Here is a 21,861-nt window from a genome sequence, read left to right as displayed (position 1 = left end):
TCTTGAACCTCTATCCAGAGTAAATCAAACTGATTCTATCTAACCCTCATATATCGGTGGCAATGTCCTCCTCCTTTATGTCAGATTGCTTTCTTCCTATGCATATTTGTCATGCTGGTGGTAGAATTATGGAGAATTCCAACTATTGCTAACTCTCACTATTTAACAATAAGGTTACTTTACTAAAATACATCTGTCAGAAAATTGAGGGACTTCGAGTTGTATCTAATCAGAATTTATTTTTAAACTGTATTACTGCTGTTCAACCATAAGTTGTTTGGTTGTAGAAATTACACTTCTTTCCATCTTTTCAGTCTACAGGGTTAGGGTCCACCTGGAATTCCAGTTGGTGCAACAAAAGTACATCACAGCTATGATCTAGTTCCTTTCTGTTTTCTTTCTGTATGTGAGCAGAAGATTGTGATATTTTTAAAAATAAATTTAAAAATAAATTTAAAAATAAATGTGTTCCAGTCCTGTAACTTAACAATGATATTAGGGAAAATTTATTTTCAGAAAAAGTAAGAGGTGATGAACTGGCACAGGCTGCCCCTGGAGGTGGTGGAGTCACCGTCCCTGGAAGTTTTCAAGAAATAAATATATGTTGCACTGAGTGACTTCTCTAGAATGGTCACAGGCATGGGTGGATGGTCAAATTAGATGTCCTTTGTTGTCTTTCCAACATTAACGATTCTATGATTCTATAAATTGTAGCTACTTTTGTCTTGTGAACATTAGATTACTGGAACCCATTCAACATGTGGTTTTAACTGTAGCCAACCAAAAAATGGAATTCCAAAGAATAAATTTTATTTGATTTTGGAATGTGTATCCCTATGAGGCTGCAAGACAAGTATGTCCTGTCCATTTTCCATAAACTAATTTGAATGCTTCAGCATTCTTCATTTCTGGTGCAAAGTCTCTTCTCCTCATACATCTAATAGAAAAGTGAAATCCCATTCTTCAGCTCTGACCCACAGCCAGAACCTTCACCGAACCTGAGGGAGCTGGATTCTCCTTTCTTTTATACACAGTCTTAAGACTGTCCAGGCACTCTTGAATTTTATTTTTATCAGCAAAGATGCCCAAGCTGTGGCCCATTAAAAGAATAAGAAAGAAAAAAAGATTGTGTAGGAGCACATTCTAGACACAATCCCAGTTTTAAATGAGCTCCATTGTCACTTCAACCTGCAGCAGGCCACGTTGCTCATCTCTTTAGCGCACACAAAAGAAATGGGTAGCTATTTTACCGAGAGAAGGAAAGGCTTGAGAGATTGATATGAGAATAGAATCATTACTAAGATTAACTCCAACAAGCAGAGGTAGCTGATAGCTACTGGCTCTATTACTTATTGGTATTTCAACAGGTGCTCTCCTTTTTGAATGAATTAGCTAACTTCATTTCTTTATTTATGTATCTAACTCAACATACAAAAGTTTTCAAAGACAACACAGAAAATTTTCTAATATCTTACATCATACTAGGAAGCTAAGCTCATTTCTTGCACCCTTCATAGCGTATCAGTTAAACATTTACTAATAATGCTCTCCATCTTAGAATCTACTTTGTGACGTACAGAATTTGAACCCATCTCTTTTTTTCAATTTGGAACAATTAAAACACTCTTACAGAAAGACTTCAGTTTACTTAGATGTAATGTTTATGTCTTAAATATCATCTCATTCTTAAAAGGAGTTACTCCCCCTTAAAGACATAATATATAAAAAAAAGTGGATTTATAAGTCCATCTTGCCAAATTCTCTGTTGTGAACATTGATTCTGCTCCCAGCTCTAATATCATTAAAGTTAACTTCCAGCAAATTAGGCTTGAGAACAATGAAATGCAAATAAAATACGCACCACAATAGAAACATAACTTTTTATGTGTGCTAAATGAAAAGAAACAAAAAAAAATTATTTTGCTTAACTAATGAAAGGATCTCTAAAATAAATATATGTACAAGAATTTATAACAGATTTTTTCGCTCAGTATTTCAGCAAGAATATGTTAGTTGATCATGTGGAGAGCAATCATGTCATCAACAGCTGTTAATATGTGAACTCCTCTGTCTTTATGAGATGAAAAGTAAATATATCTTTCCAACCAGTAATCGTTTTAAAACTGTTCCCTGAGATACAGTCCTTAATGATTTGGGAATTACGCTTTAATCATTAAGCCTTCCAACTATTTAAGCAATGTTTAAATCAATGCCCAGAAAGAATCTTTCTTCAGTGTGTGGTTGAATATTATCCAAGTTATACACACCACAATTAATAATTCAATTTTATATATATAGTAGAATATATTGTAGAATTTATTTTGGAACCAAAAACATATGGGTGAGTAAACTGCTTGGCTACTCTACAGAAGTATGAAGGAGATACAGCCAAATTCCTAATATTATCCGAAATCTAATCAAGCAATTTAAAGTTCACATAATGAAACATAGAAGAAAAAAAATAGACAAAACCAACATGCACTTTTTTTTTTTTTTTCCTGGATTCCTTTTTTCATCAAAGGAAACCAAAATTCCTTTTTTTAACATATGGATATAAAGACATGTATGTCTGTAAATATATAGAATTTATATTACAAGTAGGACCTAGAACCAATAATTATTACCAAAGAGTTACAGTACTTGGTTCTACACAATGAAGAGTGGATATGCCTATTGCTCTGAAATGCCTTTCACTAAGTCTCTAGCATTTTGACTGGTTTTCAGCTATCCATGACAGTCTTATGACATTATTGTTTGTTTGCCTACACTTGTTAAAGACAAGCAAGAGCAATGCTTAAAATGGTACTTCAGTTATTTAAATAGCTTCATATCACTCTTTCATAACGTCCTATTTAGATGAATTTATTATTATTTCTAAGCATTTTCATTGCTGTAGTGCCTGGAGCCCCCCAAATGGGAGTATCACATGGTAGTGCTAACTAGAAGCTACCAAGTTCTTCAGCTTGTTATCTCAATTGTCTTGCAGACAATTCAGATGAAGCAAAAGTTGGAAATGAAAGAGAAATGATTTGTCCCGAAAATTCCTATTATCCCTCATCCACACATACCTTTTTTTTTTAAGAGGTGGAAGTGAGCTTACAAAGAAATATTTTGTACAGGCAAGCAATTGAAGTTTGTATTATAATGAAGAAATAGAAAAAGAATTGAGATTGTGCCTAAAATTTTGGAACTCATGTGTTATGTAGGTCTAAAGCATGAAGTATAACCACAGCAAAAACATTTTACGATAATTATAAAATATAACTGAAAGAAAAAGCCAGGTAACTAAAATATCAACATTTTATTTTCCACATCTTAGATCTCAACACCTGAAAATAAATAGTTTGTTCCATTAAGAATCTGGATAAGCCTTCTTTCCAAAAGTACCATTTCATTATCATACCCAGAGAGAAAATTAATATTAAAATAGCAATTGATTTAAAGATGACCTGATCCTACTCTTGATACTAATAAGCATAGTTTAAAAACGCATCTAACAGAGAAAAAGAATTTTTACAAGGACTTGCAAAATCACACACATTATGTCCTTTTTCTGTTGGATGATGCTTCCAAATTTTGATCTTCCGTGGTGGAATTGGCAAAAAAAAAAAAAAAAAAAAATTTAAAATGATGAGAGTTTTTATGAAATTCCTATGTACAGACATTTTGATGGACAATCCTTTTGTGCATGCATATGAATATACAAAATACAGATGGAAGCACACTTTTACTATGGAAAACACAACTTTTCTGACATTTCTTTTTATCAGTTTATATGCTCTTTAGCACATTTTTATTTAGTCATGTAGTATTCAATTTGAGTTTGAAGGCTTAGAAAAGACACGATCCAAAAATTATGCATTTTTTAGTCACACAAATTGGATGTCCTAGTTGATCACGACATACAAGTGTCGCACACGGATTGATTCATATCCAGCATGCAGATGTTAGTCAGCACAGGTATACTCACTTTGGAAAGAATCCCAATGAAATGCAAACATGCACATTGCTTATTTTACTTCTTATTTGACACCTCAAATAGTTCATCAGTAGGTACTAATGTGTTATCTGAGGGTTTATTCATTTCAGCACGATTTTATCTGAAACAGTCACAAGTACACATATTTCATATGTTCATATGCATACTGACACACATGCATGCTCAAACAAACATATATACAAAATCTTTGCTAAAAGATGGTTGCAGTTGCACTGATTCAATGATCAGTGCCCTAAGTGGATGAAGGAAACACCATAACAAAGACTTGAGATGGTGTAAAAATAAGTAGAGAACATGCACGAACAAAAGGAAAGAAGACAAAAACTTTCAACTTAATCAAACTGACAGCGAGGTTAATAAAATAACATAAATAATAAATTTTTGGTGATCAGTCTTTATTTAATGAAGTCCGCAGATAACACATGATTATTGTGCTTTCCTTTTTCTTTCATACACATGATTTGTAATTTAGATATGAACTAAATTAATAGATGAAAAGCAGTATGTTGAAGTTGAATCCAGGTGGAAAAGAGATGGCTGTGTAGCAGAGAAAAGCGTTTGGAGAAGTTTACAGGACTAGTTCATTAAGCAATTGATTGCAAGTCTTTTTGAAATCTATGCTGACATAAGACTTTTAAGAAACATTATTCATCACTGAGCATAGTATTTCTAGATGTCTACAGTGGTCTACTAGATTAACACTTTCTATTAATCTATCAAAGAAAAAAAAAATCAATAAGGAGAAAGGCACGAAGAGAGGTATGAAGTTCAGGATAAGGTAAGATATAATCATTGTACGAAAACAGAAATCAGAGTGAAAGTGAAAATAGCAACTAGACTATAAGAGAAAGGAAACCTGGAGGGGAACTGAAGGCATCTGGAAGAGACTAATGGACTTCAACTCTGACAGATGCCTGAAGGAGGAATTTTCTGAAACATAGACCCTAGAGAGTAATGGATACTCGGAGACAGAACATGAAATATAAAGGAAAAAAAAAAAAGATTTATAAATGCTTCTCCTATTTTATTTTTTTTTTTTAGTATTAATTGCATAATATTGTGCAATTAACTTCTACAGTAGGAAGCATTAATGTGATTTCAGTTGTATAGATTTACTGGTGAACAAATATATTCACTTAGTTTAGCAACAAGAAATTGTGCAGTTGACCTAGATTAAGACTGATTTTATAAAAAGATTCATGCAAGAAACTGAACTTTGCTGTCCTGTGAGTGAACACCAAGCTGTTTCTCTAGACTTACATTTTCAGAACCAAAGAAAATCAGATCTGGAAAATACATCATATTACATTAGCTAATCTATGAATATGCCAAATATTACTTATTAAGGCAAAAATAAGATGCTTTTGATTTGCAGCCTCTTTTCCAATACAGAGATACCATCCCACTTGTTTTGAGAATCACCGTGACAAATCAGAGGTAGCTAACAGACCCAGTATTGACATGTGAAGATGAGAAACACGGCACTGAGCTGGCAACAGCAGAGATCTTAAATCCTGCAGAAATATCAAAACAGATCAGTTGAATATGTGTGGCCACCCAATGTGTTCACAGAGAAGTATCCAACAAAATACAGCACTTCAGCCTTCTTTCCAAGTCAACCCTGTATTACAAGAATTACAATAACATAGACTGCATGTGGGGAAAGAAAAGACCATAAGAATTTAAGAAAAAGATGAAGAGAGATTTTCTGCTATAGCCACTGATCTTTCTACTGTAGAAGAGTAAAATGGAATTTGATATAAACTGTTGCGTAGGGAGCAAGGCAATTAGTAAAAATTGGTACATTTAAGAAGTGGAGCTGGAAACCATTTCTATTCTTCAATGGGCTTCCCCCTAATCACACACAGCTTTAATGTCACTATACAGTGTGGGGGATGTAAACCCTGTGAAGGTAGTACTGAGCAAGGAGGAGTTAGAATCTCCTTTTCTTCTCTTCCCCCCTTGATGCAAGTCTGCAATTTGTATTAAGTATGTTTCACAGGTATATTTCATCCAAATTTGAGGATAGTTTTATTATGTTTTTGACTGGGATAGAGTTCACTTGTTTCATGGTAGCTAATACCATGCTATGCTTCAGTTTTGTCATGAAAACCATGTTGAGACACACAGCTGTATTGTCACTCAATAGCACCTCCAGAGCTTCCTAAAACTAGCATGGATTTCTGTCTCTGCCTCTTCTACGCCCTAGAATATAATTCTTCTCTTTCTCATTTATTCTTTCAGCTACACCTTGCACAAGAAAGTCAAGCCCTACTGAAGGCTGAGGACTACACGCCATGAAATGGTCTAGTATGACATTTTCTGACTCAAGAATTCTGTTAAATATGATTTATTTCAGACAAAAGCTCTTTACTAGGTCAGATGTCTGGACTGAAGAGACAGACAGTTAATTATACTGAATCATTTTCATTTTGCAACAGTAATGGGAATGGAAAAATTCTTTCACCAAAGTGGTCCAAAACTGATGTGTAGTACTGCTGTTCTTTCTGGCCAGAGTTAATTGCCAGCTGAACAATGCAGATATCTGTGGCTGATTTATTTAGAAGTATGTTCCACCAGAAAAGCCTACACAAGTGAAGTACAAGAAGATATGACTAAAAGACTCAGGTATGAAGTTTAGGAGTTTAGAAAAGTGTTTAAAATACAATCTATTCTACATGTCAGGCTACTAAAAACAGAATTGTTGAATCTTTTGAAAAGGAAAGTATTGTATTCTCGAAATTAAGTAACCAGACTGAATTCTATTCATTATGTTATCTATGATTCTGGAATAGTAGATCCAAAAGAGTTCTCCCATTGCAAAATACACACAACACAAGAATAGAGTATGACCAATTCAGGTCAAAAAATCAAACATTTTCTATAACATTTAAATGTTACCTAATGTTTATGCAAGAACTGAATAAATATGAAAATTAGAACATTACAACTATAACCATTATTTTGGTACAAATAGTTAGGCACAGTATTTCTAATCCTTGCTTTGCGTTTTGACAAGACATGTGGGAAAAGCTTTTGATGGAATTACTGAGTTTCACAGAGCAGTTGACCTCTGAATATTTAAGCTCTAGAGCAAAAGAGTAAACAGACCAAAGAATAGGCATATGTGGTACAGCTGCTGATCTTGATTAAGAACATCTAAGCCAATGTATATGCTTTAAATATTCTTTTCTACTACTCTCAAATATATTTACAGTTTTTCATCCAACAGAACTATTAAGAGTGATTCAGACTCTATCTGAATACCTGATCTCAATAAAATTGAGAAAACCATTTTGTCATTTTATTTTGCAGCACAGTTCAATGTAATTAAAAGCCTGTCTGCAAAATTTAGAAGTACAAATCCAATCCTCCTCTTTTATAAAAAGTAGATGCATTTTTGTTATAGTTGCAGAAAGAAAAATATGTATTGCTGTGAAAGATCTCTCTGTTACTGTGATATGCTTAACCTTTCTGTTATTTGGTTTTATTGCACCTACTATCTAGCTTTATTAAATTTGCAAAATAGTTTGTTTATCTTCATTCTTGGAAAGTAGGTGGCTATAATTTACAAATATGTCAGTGAAAAATAGACCAGTGAGCTGTTCTTGGCTGGCGTGTTGTCAGTGCACACAATGAGCTCCTCCCTCCTCTTTTACACTTCTTTCTCTTTCTCTCTCTCTGTCTCTCTCTCACACACACACAAAAATGTCTCCAGTAGAGTAAAATATTCACATTAATACTGGAAGTGATGGAGAAGAATCCCGGACGACATCCCATCTGTTCCCATGAATTAAATTTAGAAATCATATGTAATATAGACATTTCTGTCTGAACATCAGAAAGCCCTGACACATTCAGGCTTTCATTAAAAAGCTCCGAGATGTGACTTGAATAACAATCTGTCTTAGCTAATTAGTATTTTCAGTTTAGCATATTCACTTTCAGACGTATTGCTGTTTGCACATGGTAATTTAGGTAAACAGAGCCCATCCACAGCTGCATCAATTAACACTGCTAATCAAAACTGAATTCAGGTAATTAGGCACATTTATGCAAAAAGTGTGTAATTTGTGGGGAAAGCTAGATTCTTCAGCAATATTTCAATAAGTAGGAGTCTCTTTTTGCAAATAAGACAAGGAAATAATGGTAAATCATCTCTAACATATACATGATGCATACTCAGTGACAAATAACTAAATTAAATCTCACTAATTGGTCTGTATTTGCAGAAATTGGACTATATCTTTTCATATAAATGTTTGCCTCAACATTTCTACATGGAAAAGTGGATTCAATTCTGACTAAAAGTTTAGTGATCATTCAGACAGGACTTTAAAAGTTCATGTCTTCTCAAGCAATTTTTGAACTGTTGAACATGATAGTCCAAGTTCTCATTTTCACTCAGGCAAATTTTAATGAAAACTCCCTCATTTAATTTTCAATTTAATTTCTTCAAAGAAGATATCTTTTAGTCTACTTTAAAGAAAGGCTTCTAGAAATTTATCTTCCTACTTATTATAAGAATGTAAAATAGTAAATACTTCTAAAACATTGCACTTTGACCTACCAAGTTTTATGGCAACTTGCAAACAAGCAAAAATACTAACGCCATATAAGCCATATAACAATCTGTATACTTACAACAGAATTTTCATCAGTACATAAATTGAATGAAGGATCAGTCACTGTTTTCCAAAAGTTTTCATATGGAGATATTTGTGTTATTCAGATTCAGTTCTCTTTATCCACACTTCCATAAAGCTAAACAAGTCTGTTGGGTAAAAATTCCATCATCAACCTGTAGCTAATTTTCCATAAATTGTAAGACTGATTAAAAGATCACCTAGGTAATTACTGATTTTTTTTAAAAGAAGCTTAAAAGGAACTTATCATTTTCGTTGCTTATAGCCAACTATTATTCCCATAACAAATAAATAAGACAAAATAATTTTACTTCCAAACTCATATTATACGTTTTTTCAGACTAGTCAGCTTGCATCTTCTGTCCTGGTTCTTTTGGTGTGTATTTTGTGGTCACATTACAGTGCATGTATCACTATTTAGAAAGTTTCTTCTAAGTAGAAAAGCGTAATTTGTACTGTCATTAAAGATATATGGAAAATGCTTAACATATACTGTAGTTAAAGGTTACCATGCCTCCAATTTTCATTTAGCTATTGGCAGAGCAGAATATTGACAGAGTTCAGAAGAAAAATAAAACTTACAGAAAAAATATTGAAAAATTTTTGAAGTGTTTTCAAATAATCACAATGACTATTGCTAATGTAGTTAAATGTTGGAATGTTGAAAAAGATGGTTTCTAAAAGAAATCACTAGGTCAACCTAGAAATATGTGTAATTCTGTGTGCAGTTGTGGCTGGGCAAGTGGGACATGATGTAATAATTTCTCTGTTGCAAGAGAAAATTAGCTGTGTCATACTACAGGCTAAGCAGCTGTTTGGTCTCTCATATGCCATATTTAAATTGACATAGAGTGAATATTCCTTAATCTTACGTAAATTGTTTCTAGAAGAACTTCGTATACTTGATAAATGTTTTTGTGAAAGAGCAAAACAGAAGGTGTACTGACCAACTGTATATTCTACATGTTATACTCTGTAGGAAGGGTACAGCAACAACATCCTTGCCTCCCTCCATCACCCTGTTCACTTTTTTGCCTACAGTAATCAGATTTAGTAAATATGCCTACTAAATTTCTAGAAATATTTTACTACATTCTCCTGTCTATTCTACCCATATCAGTTAATACAAAAACACATTTAGGAGCCTCTTTTCACCGAAGACATGTACTGCTTACATTATTACTTCATGAATTGTCCTGATGCACCACCATTTGAACAGATTCTGGAGTCCAAGAGTATCATACTTTCTTGCATCTTTCTTATTTTATGTGAAGTCATAATAAATGTGTGGCAAGATTAAACAACAATAAAATATAGCAGAGTGCATATGTAGCATGAAAGTCATACAAAAGTTGGCTAGTAAAATAGGAATTTCTCACACAAGCAGCCCCACTCTTTTTCCTCTCCTGCACTGCTCTACTGTAAAATACATAGAGATGGAGAGATGCAAAAATTTGAAAAAAATACTGGGTGATGTATATATTCTTATAGTTAACTAAAATAGGATGGGTAATTATGAATAAAAAGATCCTATGAAATACTGGCTTTCTAAATTTTTATTAAAAAAGTATGTTCCAAGCACTCTTCGCACTGTAACAAACATATACATATTTAAAGTTCATATTTTTTTTTTTTTATATAGGGAATGCATCTTGTTCTTCCTAACAAAAGCTATGGTAACACTTCATTTCTCCAGTATTTATAGAGTTAATCCAGACAGTGCAAAAACTGTATTTTGAAGAAAGCAGAAGTAAGAGCCCAAAGCCAACAATTAGTACTCTACACCTTACTACAGGAAAAAAGCTCAGTAATTTACAAATGTTGAAGGGAGTGCTATCTCCATAATTAAAAATCAGGCAGAGATCCTTTTGGCAAATGGATCTCTTTGTTAAACATCCCACTAATCCAAGCCTGGAGGTATAATTCAGTACCCTGGAGAACCCCCTCTATGCTTTTGCCAGCTGTTCCATTTAGGTCACTCCACCACAAGTTTAGCTTTTATCTACTCCTCACTTTCCTCACTGGGTCCCAGAAGCAGCAGCTCATCTCTCTGAAGGCTGTTTAAAGTGTAAATGAAAAGCCTAGACAGAAGTGAGCCACAACTGCAGGGTCCTTAATTACTTAACTACAATTCCTTGGACTTCCCTGCCTTGACATATGCAATATGAAGTCTTTCTTGATGAAAAATAAGAATATAGAATCCAAATGGCACATTCATTGTCTTTTTAATGTTTTGTGGCTATATAAAATAGGGAATTTTACTAGGCAGAAAGTCCACTCAAAGCCAAACAGAGAAAGCAGCCCTTCTGCAAGTCCCAAAGTTGATGCTATTGGCATGCAAGAAGAAAGCTTCAAAGAGCCATTTTATCACTTCTCAGACAGTCAGAGAGAAGCGGTCTTGGGATGCAGTGCCATGTAGCTTGATGCAGAACACTTTGTACCAAAGACCACGAGCATTCCTGAGTTGAGACCTGTCCCACTTGCCCCCTTGCTTGGGCTAGTGGACAAAGGAAGGAGGCAGTGATTCTGCAAGTACTTCTATGCAAGCTCAGCCTCAAGTAACTAACCTGCTTTGAATTTTCTGCTATTTTGTCATGAACGTTTAACCATCATTACTCACCAAAAGCCACAGAAACATACAAATTTAAAATGAATCCAACTACAGTATTTCTAGCTAGTGTAAATTTAAGCTCTTGAAGTCACTGCAATCCTCAAGAACTGCTTTTAAGTATGCCGTTTTATAATAACACACCGACCTCTTATTCTGGGAAATGCAGAACTGTTTCACTACAAAAAAAATCTAGCATTCTTGTTTTTGTTTTTGTTTTGTTTTGTTTTAACAAGATACAAGCAAGACAGGTCATCTGTGAGAAATTTAAAGATACTCAATTTTTTATGAAAGATCCATTAAAAAAATTAGAGTGAACACATCACTCAGGTCTATAAAATTTATTATTAGCTAATACAGTGTGCATGCAGTTACCAACCACACTGTGAAGTCACGCAATCTATTACAAATTAATTCAAAGATTGCTAGGTTCTCCATGTCTGCTCAAAAACGGAGACACGGTGACTCTAAAGACTATTTGGATGACTTGATACCGGCAAGTAATCTCCCACAGTCTTCAGGCAATTACTAAGCCCACGGTCTGATCCTACTCATGCTGGCTCAGATCTAAGTACATGTGCACACGTGGTCTGAAGGAGTGGGATCAGTATGTTCAAGTGGTGCAACCATTCCCGCACCTGCACTTGAGCTGCTCTCAAGGAAGTGCTTGTCAGTCAAAATACACATTTCTGCATGCTTATAGAGCCAACATTTACAGGCCAGGGAGAAGAAAAAAAAGTAACACATGCCTCTTTACATCTAATTCCGCAATGGCTCTCACAGCTAAGCAGCCCAGCTCCCTCAAGCTGTCTTTCAGGCTCAGCAGAACCCCCTCACCTGTATTAGGCTACTGCTCACACACATTCCAGCCAGCTTGAGGTCAAAACCAGGAGATAAAGCATCTCAATTATTCTTCCTACGACTTACCTTACTGACGTGGCTCCATGTGCTTCTGCTGTCATCCCTGCACGAGGTTTGTCTCAGGCAGCTGCTCCCAGGTTCGGCGTCCCCGTGTCGCACTGCTGCTCCAGTGGCGATGAGCAGAGCAGAGCAGAGGCAGGATGCCACTGGGCAACTCCAGCAGAGCACAGTCACGCACCTTCTGCAAGCACAGCTGAGTGCAAAAGGAAAATTAAAACATTTTTTTCCCTTACACTTGAATGACACAGCGCACTGTTCTGTGTTTGCATTTAAATTGGACAGAATAATTTAGCACCGGCTTTTAATTTCAGGAGGGTTAATCACCTCAGCAAAGGTCAATCAAACTTTAATCTCCAATAAAATTGCAGCAGCTTCAGTCACCTGCAGGACATTTATTATATTCTTATTTCCATGCAAAAGAATGCATCGCTAATCTTCTAACTCTTTATATTAGAACATCTGCCATTAACATTTTACTAAAATTATTAATTCCTCTGAAACTATTACAAGAGCTCATTTCTACACATCTCAGAAGATAATCCTGTTAAAATCCAGCCACATCTATCTGACATTGCTTTAGTTGTCTGCTCTAATCCTCACAACCGTTTGATACTCCAACTGAGTTCCAACAATGCACAGTCTCAATTACATCAAATATTACAGGGTTTAGTTTAGAATAACAATATACTGTTTTAGTAACTTAATCTTCCCTATTGTCTGCAATTACAATACTAATCTATTTTGCCACTGTTCTCAGCATTTTCCATTCAAAACAAAATATTGATTTTTAATTTTGCTTAGCACCTCTTGAAAACCAGCAGATTCAGGAGGCTAAGTTAAAACCTGGAATATATTACTGATAGAAGCAATAATCATGATTATAGAAATATTTTTACGGCCTGGAAAAAAAAGTATTTCTTCCTCAAAACAGAACTGTCTTTTAAGGCATAGACTATTGACAAATAGAGAAATAATAATAATTTTAAAAAAGGCTTCAGTTGGCACTTCCAATTTGGTCTACTACTTGAAAATAATTTATCTGAAATTAAAGTGACTGAGAATTGCAAATTCTTTTTCAAAAACACAAGCCAGGATTAGTTTGAAATTGCTATGACATTTCCATCAGTTCAAAGCAATATACTTATTTAACTCAAAACAGTGAATTGTATAATAGAAAAGAGTACATCTCCCAAATACGCTGTTTTTAAATAAACATCAACTATGTTAGCTATACAGCAAAGCATTCCTTTGAACATCTACTGTAACAATTTCATCTGAATGCTCAAAACTATTTTACCTGTAAAGACACAAAGAAGAGCAACAGAAAACTCAGGGAGAGCTCATTACAGAACTGAAACACAATGCAAAGAATTCATTTCCCAAATTTTAGAATCTAGCACCAAATAGACATCAGTATTAGAGCAAAATAATAACCAATAATACTAAAACAAATGGTCCTTGCTTACTCTCTCAACATGGTCATATTAACTCCTGTGAGAGAGAGAAGGAATTGTCAAATGCTATCTCATTTCTATTTAAAATGGATTTTTAGCCACAATAACATTATGACATACCGTAATGTAAATAAACTGTTCTTTCCCATCCCAATATTTCCTTCTGTGTCTCTCTGTCTTTCTCTGTCTCCGTCTCTCTCCTCTTTTTGTTTTAATATATGGCACACAGACAGACACACGCCCCCGTCACTGTCAATATGCACACTCATTAGCGATATGTCAGGCTGGCATTTTCAACACATACTCCAGAGCAAAACTGAACTACCACGCAGAGCGAGTACACACACACACAACACACACACACGTAAAATACAATCGCAAAGAAGATGAGCTCACTGGAGTCATTTTTAACTTGGAAAACTACAGAAACATGCAAAAGGAATAAGTAACATTCTCAAGCAATGTTTTATAAAAGTGCTATGAAGAGGCTTTCCAGCCGATGGAACTGACGCTGCTCGCATTTCAAATGCACACACAATTATGTATATGTAAAGACAAATATTTTAACAGGATATCCTAAGACTGAATTAAAAATGCAAGCAGACGGTTTTCCTTCTTTTCTTCTGCCTTTCAAATTGCATTCTAACTTGAAGAATTGAGTGAAAAGAAGCATAAAGGAACAAAACTGAATTAAACTACAAGTTCCTACAATATAAGCTGTCAACAGCATTTATAATTCCTACGACTAAGAAAATTAACTATGAAAAATATTGCATCCCTGTTTTTTTGAAAACCGTCTGACAAGACAGCGAAGAACACCTAGAAAAGGTGAGTAGTACTGAACTACAGTTTTGGCTATCTACCTTTCGATGCACTGATAAAACATTTGAAATTGCCATTGCCACTGCTTTAAAATACAACAGAATAGCTTCATATGTCATCCTGAAATGAAAGATATCATCAAAGACCCATTCACTACATTTTTCAAGTGCACAGACACAGGAGAAAGGTGTGGGGAAAGGAACATACCTTTAGTTATCCCAGTGAACGACTTCTCTGCACATCTACATAGTCCTGCGGTTCCAACAGTACAAAAGTCGACACTGCAGTGCTTGTGATCTCTGTGACAATGGTATCATACTGCCAGCAATTTTTTCGATTAAACTTCTCAGACATGGTAGCAACTTTGTTAATTATGATATTAGCCAGCTGGCGGGTACAATCAATCATCCACTGTAAGAAAGCCAGACAAAGAGACATCTAATCATTGCAACCAGAGCAGATAAATTTTGTTCCTTTCTTATACGTGTCAGAGATTCTATCCCTCCTGACCCTCTACACAGCCATCGACTGTCAAATTTAGATTCAGCAAGCTCCCAGCATTTCTTTATCCCTGCCTTAGATCTGAAACTCCTGGTTATCAGGAAGACAAGCGTCACCAGCTGTCTCAGAGCAGGAAGGCAATCAGGTGAATAGTACTTATTATCTCTCATTGCTTTCTGAGGAAGACAAGATTGATTCTGGACCAGCAACACATCCAGATCCCAGGCACAGCTACTACGGCTTCCAGTCCAAAATATGGCACATACATAAAGCTGACCCCAGCCTTTATTTAATACCACATACTAAAAGTTTGAGGGTTGGTCATTGTTCTGTTTTTATGAGGTTTGGCTTTTTTTATCCTAGGTCTTAAAGTACTTTTTTTTCTTGCACAGCTTCTGTGGATATTCCCTTATTCCAATCCTCCTTCCCTTCCACCTCAAAAAATCCAGGCAAGCCTACTGCACCGATACTCCAGAGACTGAGTTTCACAGTTGGGTAGTCTTAATTGGGCCCACAGAAGCAGTTAGCTACCATTAAAGGCTTCTCTGTATACATCTTCCTCTCAACAAGTCTGATAGTCTATAAATCCCAACAAGCAAAGCCTACACTTTCAAAAGGTTAAAAATGCAAATATATAATACACTCAAAATATAAAAGCATGCTAACAAAATATAAGCCAATAGACAATTTCAACATTGCTCTAAAAAACAACACTTCATCTTTTCATTTACTGCAACTTTTGACAATCTTGTGTTGGTGGTGCAAGACTTTTTTATATATAAACCAAATACACAACAAAGTAAGGTAATTAATATAAAGTAGAAAAAAACATTGCAATAGCAGAAATGCCATCACAGTCAAGCATTCCAGCACAAAATTTGGTAATTTTGAAATGCGTTCTGACAATTCCATTTACTTAGTTAAAGCTAAGTGCGGTAGTCAACTAATTCTAATTTATAAGAACTCGCAAACATTTTTATGCCCACTTTTAAATTTGTGTTACTCTAGTTAACGAAGCATTTGGACTAATGGTTGCTTTCCTAAAGCCATATATTGTCAGGTAATGTGATCCTACATTTACTTCACTTTAAGGCTAGTTTCATATTAAAACTTCTACCCAGAACACCACACTTACTCATTTGTGCCATCTTTTCTTAAACAAGATGATTCTCCCAACTTTACAGCGTTAAAAACAAACAAACAAAAACAAAAAACTATATTTTTAGCAAATTAATTGAAAACAATACATTCTTCCTTGTTATCACATACAATTCTGATAAAATTTTCGCACTTTCTTGTGAACCAAACAAAATAGCAACAGTCAGAAAACAGCAGCTTGTAGGAGTATCAATTATACTTGACTTCATTTCTTGAAATTACAGTGTTGCCAGAATCTGCTTTGTCTTTAAAAAGTCAAATTTTTCTTTTATGGAACTGTCTCATTTAGAAAGCTTACAAAGCCATATAGAAGAAAGGTTACAATATTTGTTACTGGTCAAAACACACAATTAGTTGTGATATACGTTGAAAAGGATGAGGGCAGGAAAATTTCACCCTCAAATGTAATGCCCTCCATCCAGTCATTTTGAGCGACTGACCAAGTATTCTCTCAGCTTCTCAGTCAGATATTGAAGACTGCACCAGTTCTGCACTGCTACCTAAACTCTAGTTGTTAACAAGTTGAGATCTATCTCAAGTGCCTTCATACCCTACTGTTGTCAATGCAATGGCAGACACTGTTAGAAAAATCAGTCCCAGCCCAGCTAGAATGACTAATTCATTTTGTAAAAATATTTACAACAAAGAGAATTCTACTCAGAAGTTAAGGAAGACCATTGTACATTATTCTTTCTCATTTCTATTGCTCTACTCAAATCAGATCTTGCTTTTATCGATAGCATGTAAAAATTAAGAAGTAGTCTTGATCCTAATATCCTGACAGAGTGTAAGGCAAGACGAAATCATCATATATAGCAAATGAGGGAGAGTCTTGGAAAGTACATAGGAATAGGAGGCTGAGTAAAAATTGATTCCAGAAGGTGAATCAAACCAGCCATATAAGCCTGCCTATAGCAGTATCTCCAGCCAGCGACCAGCATGGACCTGACTATGTTTCTAAGCTGACAGAGCAGATCTGAGCTGGTGCAGCTGGGAAACAAACAGGATAGTCTCTAACATCCAAATTGGAAGTTTGAATTGCAGCATGAAAGAAGGATAAAGTCTGGTGCCTGAGCAGCACTTATATTTGTACATTTTCAAATTTTCAATAAATACATCAGGCTTTTCTCTCACACTTTTTTTCTCCTTACTTCAGAGGTCGCTGTGTTAAGACATAGAATGAGTCTCCCCTACTCTACTCTCAGCTTTTAGGTTGGTCATCTGTGCACACTTCTGTCACCACCAGGATGAGGGATACAGGTATGATAGATATCTACTGGGCAAGAATACATTTCCATACCTAGACATCAGTGGAATGACTGGTCCATTGATATACTGCTCTGTCTGTTCGTTATAACGAAGGGTACTGAATTGATCTGAATTTAATATTAACCCTGCTTTGAGCTGGATCCTGGACTAGTTGACCTCCAGAGGTCTCTTCCAAACTGAATTATTCTATTAATCTATGAATTGGCTACGGTTTAAAAAAAAAAAAAAAGCAAAAAAAAAAAAAAAAAAAAAGCACCAGAGTTTGCAAAGGTTATGGGAGATGTACCCAATAACATGAATTACACCTGTAAGAATATTCTGAAATGTTTTGATAAACCATCATAATTGCACTGCAGTCTCAGATTGACATTAGCCAACTTACTTTTTAAATTACATATACCTTAAAAATGTCAGCCTGATAAAACTTCCAGTTGTACTCTAAACCTTGCACATCTTCTACTCAGTACTTCTTTAAAACAAATAAGTGAAAATATACAATATTAGATGTAAATTCTACATTTAAAATAATGGACAGCTTAATGAAAGAAATATTCTTCACCTTGTGAGGAAGAGGGCTTTTACATTATTTTTTAATGTTCAGCGGCTCCCAATAAACAGAGGGTCTGTACATTTGGTGACAAGAACACAGAAACTAAGGCCAAATACAACTACACAAAGTCAATGCAGGACAGTGCACAGATGCCGGCTGGCAAGTTTAAGGAATCACACATGGCAGAGCAAGCGTACGAGAGACAGTGTCCTCCTGCAGTAAACCTCTTCATGAAATCAAGAGCTTCAGATGCTCAGTTATGCAACAACCCACAAATCCCCTCACCCACTGATTGATTCCCTCTTAATTCCAAGAAAGAACATATGTAGCTACAGACAGAGAGCTTCTGGTATAATTTCTCATTTTGGCATGTCATACCCAACAAAAATAGCAACGGATTTATTTTACTGTATTTTTAGCAGCGCAAATCAAGAGTCTGCCTTTGTCATAAATTGTACATGTATTTCACTGAATAGAATAAAAACGTAAAGTTTCACAGCACCGAACAATGTCTGCAAAGGTCATGTGTAGCTTCTCCAGGGGGAAGCTCCTCAAGGCAGATGTGAAGAGGCCACATGTTGTGTCAATTCTTAGAACAGAATGAATAGAAGTGAAATATTAACGCATTGTAAGAAAAATGACCTTTTGTATATTCTAAGAATTGATCAAAGAAGAAAAGGGGTAACAGCCTATTTTTTTCTCAATCATTATGATCAACAGGTTCAGTTTTCTTCCCATATAACATCATCAGTACACATGAGTCAAGGACTTCTGCTCTAAACAGCGCTTAGGTAAGCCCCAAAAGCGATTTTTCTTTCACCAATATTGTCTCCCACACTCGTAGCTAAACATCTCATCTTTGTCAAAGTTCAGTAGCAGGTATCCTAGCAAAAGCACAAGGGCATAGAGAGAGTAATTTTCCCAGTATTATTTCCCAACTACTGCCTATCCATGAGGAGGAGGCTTACTTAGTACAATAAATGTCAGGATGACTTAATGCAATATATTCGGCAACTTCTGTGACACAGAATGACAAAAAAAGAAATCAACCCAAGAATGCAGTGAGATAAATGACAACATACCTGGCAATTAGCAAATCTCATGTGAATAAGAAGTCAAGAGTAAAATGAAATCTACCAAAGTAATTCTATCTTTCTAAACAATAACAACTAAAAATTAAAAAGAAAGCAAGTCATTCATTCACATTCAGAATGCCAACGCTGCACAATTCTAGATTAAAGAATTTTATTAGTAACATTCCATCACTCTGGAAGATAAGGCAAGAAAATCTTGCATTGTCTTAACAGAAAGATTTTTTTTTTCCATACACAAAGGAACTTCTCAAAGAGGGCCTCATTAGGTCAAGTGAGACATTGGAGCCCCAGGGCTCCAGAAGCTGGCAGTAGCTCTTCCCTGAAGGCACCATTTTGCAAGAAACTAGTGTGCAGAAATTCCTTCTCTATTTTGCGCTTAAAAAGACTTTTCTAAAGCAAAAAGTTCTTACCTGCACTAAACTGGAACGAATTTCATTATGCTTATGGGATGACAGACAGACACATGGAAACACAGAAATGACATCTGAATTCAACAAATGCTTGCTCTGGAGATAAAAATGAGTGCAAAACACGTTGGTGAAAACATATTGCTGTGTTACAGTAATGCAATCTCATTAGGTCATATAGTAATTTTTTTTTTTTTCCAGAAGTAAAAAAATGCACTTACAATTGAAGTTTTCAATCAAAGTATTCTAAAAGTATGTTTGTTTTCTGAACAAAAATAAAGCACGTAAAATACTAATGATGTAGCTGAATCAAACTCTAGTACCTTATAGATATAAGCCTTTCTAATGCATAGTGTTCCAAACAAAGCAAAATAACCTAAAATACATGATAGGTAGGATTTTTATTTATTGCCTACCTATTTATTATTTAAATAAAAGTAAAGTGGTCACTATAGTTAATGCTTTGGGTCTGGATTTTCCAAAGGTAGATCTCAAATCATGAAACTGCCCAATATGGGCATTCAGGATTCCATTAATTTTCAGATTGCATTAATGAGATGCTTTCAATACAATTAGTTTATTTCCTGACAGATAATGTTTTACACCTGTTTCGTTTCAGAACAGTTAAAAAGCTGTAACTCCAGAGACAAATACAGTAAAATAATAATTTTAAATAAAAGACAAGCTGGTCAACTGTGCAACCATTTTCATCAAAATCTCAGTTTCTTTCATATATGTCCTATCTCCGTTATTATTTCATCTCCGTTACTATTTTCAGTGTCAGAGGACAGCAAGCTCCTATAGAGTCTTACATCAAGCAGTAGCTAAAAGAAAGAAAATACAACAGTAAGAGAAATATAGTTGGGAGGAAGATAGATACTTATTATAACAGGCAACAAATACATTTTCTAGCAGCAGATGCAATTGCATTGTACAACATCAAGGTCTTTTAATGTTTCATTATGTAAATTATTGTGATGTACATTCCTATTTACCTTTGTCACCATGAAACAAAGCGAAATGTTACTCATTTCTTGAGACTAATTCCAAAACAAACGTTGCAAATTCTTGTGATAAGGAATACATGGCTGTGTTATACATTGCTGAAGTTTTCCAAGCTGCCAGAACAGCATGGATACTCTAATCTTCTGCATGTTCAAGTTTGTTCTGCATGGTTGTGTGTTCTTTTTAAATAAATCCCAGCAAGCTCAAAAGTAAAATATTGCAATTTCTCAGAAATTACCGTCTTCTATTATTTTTTTTTTCCCCTCCACTTTATAAGATTGTGTTTGCAGGAAAATATCAAAGGATTCCTGTGCAACGTGACCAAAATGATCATACTTAGTTGGCCAAAGAAGCATCACTCAACAATCCCTCTCCAGTCCCACATGAAAGTTCCTCCAGTTTCTCCAGCACACAACAATCAACTGCCCCAGGCTCCACCACACAGGGAAGCAGAAGTTCCACATGAGGAGCCTTCTCCTGTGGAAGAACAAACAAAACAAAACAAAACAAAAACAAAAACAAAACAAAAAACAAACAAACAAACAAAAAAGCACCCAAATGATGCCTATTCCCTAAGCATTTTTAAGCCAAAAATATGACCGGTTTATGGATGAAAACAAGAAATAGCCTTGTGCAATGCCATATATTAAAGATGCTGCATTGCAGTAAAATATATCAAACCTCTTATGAACAAGGACTCCTTGAGATTTTAGCTGTTGCTGACCAAAAGCTCTTCGCTCACTTGAAAACGCGCTTCCACTTTAGCATTAATGATCACTAGAGGAATTAAATTGCTACTGTCACTCAAAAATGGAACACTGATTTAAATCTTTTTGAGAAGGGAATTTAAGCTCTCTTGCGTAAATGCTGTAATCAAATATACCATTGCAAAATGCTTTGTTGATACTGTTACCTTAAGCTATAAAAATATCATCTAAATTGTTCCTTTCCAAGTTTTGTTTGGAAAAGAATTCATCACTAGTTATCACAGTTAAACTGAAGGTAAGTTAACAGTAACTTTCCACTTAAAAAAAACTAGAACTTTGAATAGGTTTAATCAAAACAGCCTGAAGCAGAATAAGCCCACAGATTATCCCTGCTTCATGGTACCTAAGGAGCCGCTAATTTTGAATAGAAATTTAGACAGTACCCCTAGCAGGCATGAACTTCAATATATGCTCATGTGTTACATTTCAAAAAAGCACTGCTTTATATTGGCACTGCCCAGTGCTGCTGTAGTTCAGATTTCAATACCCAGTAACAGCCTACTCCAAATGTATATACTGTGACATCCGCTTATTCTTTGATATTTCCCTCATTTATCACACTCACCAGGAACAAAAATCTTCAAGTTTGTAAGTAAATGTATAAATCTCATGTAACAACTCTGATCAAGTCTCTAAGATGCTAGGTGCCAGCCCTAAAT

The 21,861-nt window shown here is 35.1% G+C and overlaps 1 long non-coding RNA gene across 2 annotated transcripts in view; it reads right to left on the bottom strand.

The window, feature by feature from the left end:
- LOC146545280 (uncharacterized) overlaps positions 1-21,861 on the bottom strand; it is a 76,502-nt gene that overhangs the window by 10,074 nt on the left and 44,567 nt on the right. For both annotated transcript variants that reach the window (XR_014883237.1, XR_014883238.1), the window contains 2 exons: positions 14,659-14,862; positions 12,182-12,368 (listed from right to left, as the gene is read on the bottom strand). This is a non-coding gene — a long non-coding RNA (uncharacterized LOC146545280). The remainder of the gene's footprint in view (positions 1-12,181; positions 12,369-14,658; positions 14,863-21,861) is intronic.

The sequence above is a fragment of the Meleagris gallopavo genome, chromosome 1, assembly GCF_905368555.1.
Source record: "Meleagris gallopavo chromosome 1, MGAL_WU_HG_1.1, whole genome shotgun sequence".
Taxonomy (NCBI): domain Eukaryota; kingdom Metazoa; phylum Chordata; class Aves; order Galliformes; family Phasianidae; genus Meleagris; species Meleagris gallopavo.
This window is presented reverse-complemented; position numbering and strand designations above follow the sequence as displayed.